This window comes from Mastigoproctus giganteus, chromosome 11 (assembly GCF_048544385.1).
Source record: "Mastigoproctus giganteus isolate SK-2022 chromosome 11, ASM4854438v1, whole genome shotgun sequence".
NCBI classification, from domain to species: Eukaryota; Metazoa; Arthropoda; class Arachnida; order Uropygi; family Thelyphonidae; genus Mastigoproctus; species Mastigoproctus giganteus.
In genome coordinates this window covers 11,930,281-11,936,280 of record NC_143585.1, presented here as the reverse complement: position 1 = coordinate 11,936,280, position 6,000 = coordinate 11,930,281, and positions in this window count along the sequence as shown.

The window sequence follows — 6,000 nt, the reverse complement described above, 5'->3', positions numbered from 1 at the left end:
TCTGAGGGTTCTCTTTTTTAAATCCCAGTTCTGCCGAGAGATTTTGAATAATATGGCGTAAAAGTTTTCACTTTTTTGGAAAGATTTTGGATGTGTGGTAAGAATGACAATTTTTCATCAAAAATAATACCAAGATGCTTATGAGTGGTAACAAGTGGCAGAGATACTCCATTAAACTTCACAACAGGATGTCTATTATGGTCTAGTTTTCGTGAAATATCATCATCTTGGTTTTAGATGGTGACACTCTTAATTTATTTTTCAGAGTCCAATCCAGCAAATTATCGAGTACAGAGTTAGCCCATTGTTCCAATTGTGACCTGGAGTTACCATGTACTAAGATGGAGAGAAGGTCGGCAAAGGCAATCATTTGCACATCGGCCGTGTTGGAGGGAGAAGACAGCCAATCATCAAGGACGAGGTTCCACATAAGAGGGCGAAGAATGGAACCCTGGGGACACCCTCGAGAAACAGCTTTGAATACCGACTGATGTTTGGTTTGGACGTAGACAGTACATTCAGCAAAGTAAGTTTTGAACAAAAGGAAGAGATGTCTAGAACAACGAGCGATTCTAAGGCGCCATAAGACACTCTCCCAAACATTGTCGAACGCGCCTTCAAAATCAATAAAAAGTGCCAGTGCATATTTGTAAGTAGAGCTATCATTTATCTTTTTCAATTCGAAAAGTGTAACTTCACAACTACAACCAGGATCAAATCCATACTGAAGAGAGGAATATAGATTACTTTCCAAAAGAAGTTGATTACATTTGTATGCCATGAGCTTTTCTAGTAACTTGCCTAAGTGGGATAATAAAGCGATAGACCTGTATGATTTAGAATCACTTGGTAGTTTACCTGGTTTGGGGATTATTCTAATGAGAGCAGAGTTCCAAATAATAGGGAAATTCCCAGCTACAATACAAGACTCTTGTTGAAGAATTTCCAAAGAAATGGTTTGGTCTAATAGAGAAGATGCTTTTTTATGAAAATTGATTCAAGTAGATCAGTTCCTGGGCATTTGTTATTACTGATTGAAGAAACTGCATTTTTAACCTCTTCCATAGTAAATAAAGGAGTAGAAATGGGAGAATCATATTGCTCATTTTCTTTTCTAATTTCAGAGTGGTAGGCAGAATCAAGAGTTCTATCATCATTGGGAAAAAGCCTCTCAATTATTTGATTGGCAGTTTGCGTCCAGTTCAGAGTTTCAGTATTATTTGAGATTATTGTATTAAAGATATCACCAGGAGTTAATTTATTTCTACTGATTTTATACAGGGTGTCTCAAAAATACACGGCATAACTTCAGGAATGAATTCCTCATATGTAGACAATAAAAATATTTTATATCAACATAGTTCCGGAAATTCTTGGTTCCCGAGTTATTAACCGGAATGTCTTATCTCACGCAGGTGATTTCCTTCATCACCTTGTGATGAAGGAAATCACCTGCGTGAGATAAGACATTCTGTGTGTGCTGATTCCAGGAATGGCATGCACATCCAAAATCTCCTCCTCTACTTCAGGAGTCGTATATTTTGGTCGTCCTCTGTCGGCAGCACGAGGTGTAAAGGTCCCATGTTCACAAAAGCGGCGATGGATACCTTCAAACGTTTTCCTGTCTGGACATCTTCGTTCTGGGAACCTTTCGTGGTACGAACGACGAGCCTCCAGAGCATTACCGTCCGCAAAACCGTACATAAAGTACATATCCGCTTGCTCCTGATTTGAGTACATGGTCGGAATGGAAAACCACCAGATTCTGTCAGTACTTTGTGATGAAGGAAATCACCTGCGGGAGATAAGACATTCCGGTTAATAACTCGGGAACCAAGCATTTCCGGAACTATGTTGATATGAAATATTTTTATTGTATACATATGAAGAATTCATTCCTGAAGTTATGCCGTGTATTTTTGAGACACCCTGTATACAGGGTGTTTCAGTTAAACGTTTCAGAACTTCTAAGAGGGGTAGGGTACATCCTGACAACTCGAAATTATATAGCAATGTGGGGTCGGAAATGCTTTCCTGAAGCGGTGTTGTACACAGAAGAACCATAAAGAAAAGAGACCGTAAGTGAGAAATCGTTTTAATAATACATGAAAAGAAGCAAAAGGTACATGGATTAAAGTAAGTGTTCGAAGTTTCTTCAACATCGTATTGCTTTCGCACAGTGGTACCTTGGAAAATGTGCTACAAATCCCCTTTTTCCTGCTGAAGTGTTGTTTTCCGATGAGGCATCCTTCACAAGGGAAGGAATTTTCAACACGCATAACGACCATATCTGGGCGGTCGAGAACCCGCATGCAATACGACGTCGTGCAGCACAGATTCGATTTTCGGTCAATGTATAGGCCGGTATTATGGGAGATCACCTCATCGGCCCTTACCTGTTACCGTGTCGTCTAACCGGACCTATCTGCTTGATCTTTCTGCAGCAAGTATTGCCACAACTTTTGAGAGATGAACAGATTTCTGCATCGATGCAGAGACAATGTGGTTCCAACACGATGGAGCCCCTGCCCATTATAGCGGAGATGTTCGTAACTACCTGGATGTCACATTTGGTCAACAGTGGATCGGACGTGGTGGTCCCGTGCGTTGGCCTGCTCGGTCACCCGACCTATCATGTCTTGATTTTTATTTCTGGGGTCATATGAAATCGCTAGTTTATGACACCCCTGTTGACAATGCTGAGGAGCTGGTTGCAAGAATCGCAGTAGCTGCCGAAGAAATTCGAAATTCGCCTGGAGTATTCCAGAATGTTCGGATGTCCATGCGTCGGAGATGTGAGGCGTGCATTGTAGCCCGTGGAAGAAACTTCGAACACTTACTTTAATCCATGTACCTTTTGCTTCTTTTCATGTATTATTAAAACGATTTCTCACTTACGGTCTCTTTTCTTTATGGTGCTTCTGTGTACAACACCGCTTCAGGAAAGCATTTCCGACCCCACATTGCTATATGATTTCGAGTTGTCAGGATGTACCCTACCCCTCTTAGAAGTTCTGAAACGTTTAACTGAAACACCCTGTATAAGACCCCACTGATCTTGGTTTCCAGTTCAAAATTCAGTACAAAATTCTGCCAAGATTTGATCTTACTACTATATATTGCTTTAGTATATACCCTCTTCTCATTTTTATAGTTTAAATGTAACCTATTGACCTCAAGTAAAGACTGTCTATTTCATTTTTCTCTTTGATAAAGGCGCCTAGCGTGATGAACCTCGCGACGTTGAATTGTTAGCTCATTTGTCCACCACGGGGACATTTTGTACTGAAAGCTTTCCTTTTGGTACATTTTGTGATAGCTATAAAGATGATGTTTTTAAAGAAATTTGCCCATTGATTATCGTCAAGATGGTCCACAGAATCTTTAGAATCAGACGGAAGATCTTTAAAGATTGATTTGTCAAAGTTTTCCTAAATTATATTTCGTAGGGAAAATCTGATCAGATCATTAGGTGGAGCTGTAGTAGTTTTAGAAGAACATAGGTCAAAAGATATAAGTTGATGATCGGAAACTGTCAAATCTGTATTTACATCCCAATCAGAAATTAGAGAAGAGATATTGCTTGTGGCCAGCGTGACGTCGATGTTAGGCTGCCCTAGGGTGCTATAAAAGGTAGAAGGCTTATTTGGGAGATTAAGAACATGCAATTGATGAGGAAAAAGTAAATCTTGTAATAACCGCCCTCTGTGGTCGGTAGTTGCCCTACGCCACAGTGAAGATTTGGAATTTGCATCCATTAGGAATAATAACAGGTTCTGGTAAAAGTTTAAGGTGAGCAGTTTCTAGGTACTCCAGAAATGGATTAATATCTGAATATGGCGGAGAGTATAAAGAAATCAAGTAAAGGACATAATTTCATTAGTAGCTTGTATACGGGTAGGATGCTGTGAGCGGAGAGAAGGGACGGTGTGAATGTCTAGATTTCTTTTGAACACAATAATAGCTGTTTTTGGATCTTCATAAGGGGATTTTATTATTCTGGTGGATAAAGGATAGCCTGTAATTTTACCGTGATAGTGATACGGTTCCTATAAACAAACAATGTCTGGAGAAAGGCTATCTGCAAGTTTTCGAATTTCATCAGTTACTGTCTTAGATTTAATTGGGCATTTAATTGACTGATTTTTAATTTGGCGGTCAAGAGTATAGATTCTTCAGCCTCGTCACTGTTATGATCATTAGGACTGGATGGGAATAGTTCTTTGTCTTACTGTTTCCATAGCTTTCTGGTATTCTGGACACAAGACATCTCTAACAGAGTGATCGGCTGTGTTCTTCTTTCGTTTACAGTTGGCACATACTGTGAAACTGAATATATCCAACGACTGCCATGGGCAGCAAGATCATCAGACTTGAATCCAATCGAACCTGTACGGGCGATTTTAGGCATCGCATTGCACGCCGACAGCCAACTCCTCAGTCACTTGGTGAGCTAAGGTCTGCACTGCTGAAAGAATGGGATTTGTTGCCACAGAATCTTATAGACATCGTTTTATCGAGCACAGTTCACCGCTGTCAGACAGTTTAGTCGTTGGAGTGGATCAGTGGGTGGTGGTGCATGGCCGTTCTTAGTTGGTGGAGCGATTTGTCTGGTTAATTCCGATAACGAACGAGACTCTAGCCTACTAAATAGGGGACCGATCACTGAAGTCGGTCCGTCTTCTTAGAGGGACAAGCGGCGTTTAGCCGCACGAGACAGAGCAATAACAGGTCTGTGATGCCCTTAGATGTCCGGGGCCGCACGCGCGCTACACTGAAGGAATCAGCGTGCTCATCGCTGTCCGGAAGGACTGCGTAACCCCATCAACCTCCTTCGTGATGGGGATAGGGGCTTGTAATTGTTCCCCTTGAACGAGGAATTCCCAGTAAGCACGAGTCATAAGCTCGTGTTGATTACGTCCCTGCCCTTTGTACACACCGCCCGTCGCTACTACCGATTGAATGATTTAGTGAGGTCTTCGGACTGGCGCTCGGAGCGGCCACCGTGTTGCGCCGGCGTGCCGGAAAGATGACCAAACTTGATCATTTAGAGGAAGTAAAAGTCGTAACAAGGTTTCCGTAGGTGAACCTGCGGAAGGAAATTTGTTTGCTGATGCTATCGAGGCAATGTTAGGTGGGTCGGAAAACTGCTAGATTGGGGGGATACAAGGACTAATAGATTAACAGTAGCCACTGGCAGAGGTGAAAGTGATTCTTGCACTGCTTCTATTGGAATGAGCCGCAGCCTGGAAAATAAGATGCAGGATATTTCAGAGACTGCTGGGAATCATTGGGGTACAAGTAAACACATGGGTTGTGTTAGGGTAGCTAAGAAAAAGAACAGGTGCATGTATACTTGTGTGTACACCAATGCTAGGAGTTTAGTAAATAAATTTGATGAATTTGAGGTATTGCTCAAAACATCAAAGGCAGATATTGTGGGGATTTCAGAGACGTGGTGTCACACAGATGTAAGAAATGCAGAACTGGAATTTGGGGAGTACAATGTCTACAGAAAGGATAGACAGGATAGGAAGGGAGGAGGGGTTATGCTATTAGTTAAAAAACACATAAAATCCAAGGAAGTGAAGCCAGTCGACATCGCTGGACAGTGCAGTGTCGAGTCAGTTTGGTGTGACATAAGCATTGGGAGATCAAAATTGAGAGTAGGAGTGTGCTATAGGCCTAATGACTCTGATGAGTATAATAAGAAACTGTTCGGAGAAATAGAGTGGGCCAGTAAATCAGAGAGTCTTATAATGGGGGATTTTAATTTCCCAGATATTGACTGGAATTTGGGGGCTGGTCACTCACACAGTAGCAAGGCTTTTGTGGATTTATTGGATGATTGTTTTCTACATCAGCATGTTCGGGAGGCAACTAGAGGGAGTAATACTCTTGATTTGATTATCAGTAGTGATTCTTCATGCATTAAGAATCTGCAGATAAATGAACCACTTGGTGGCAGTGATCACAATGTGCTGAAGTGGGAGTTACTCA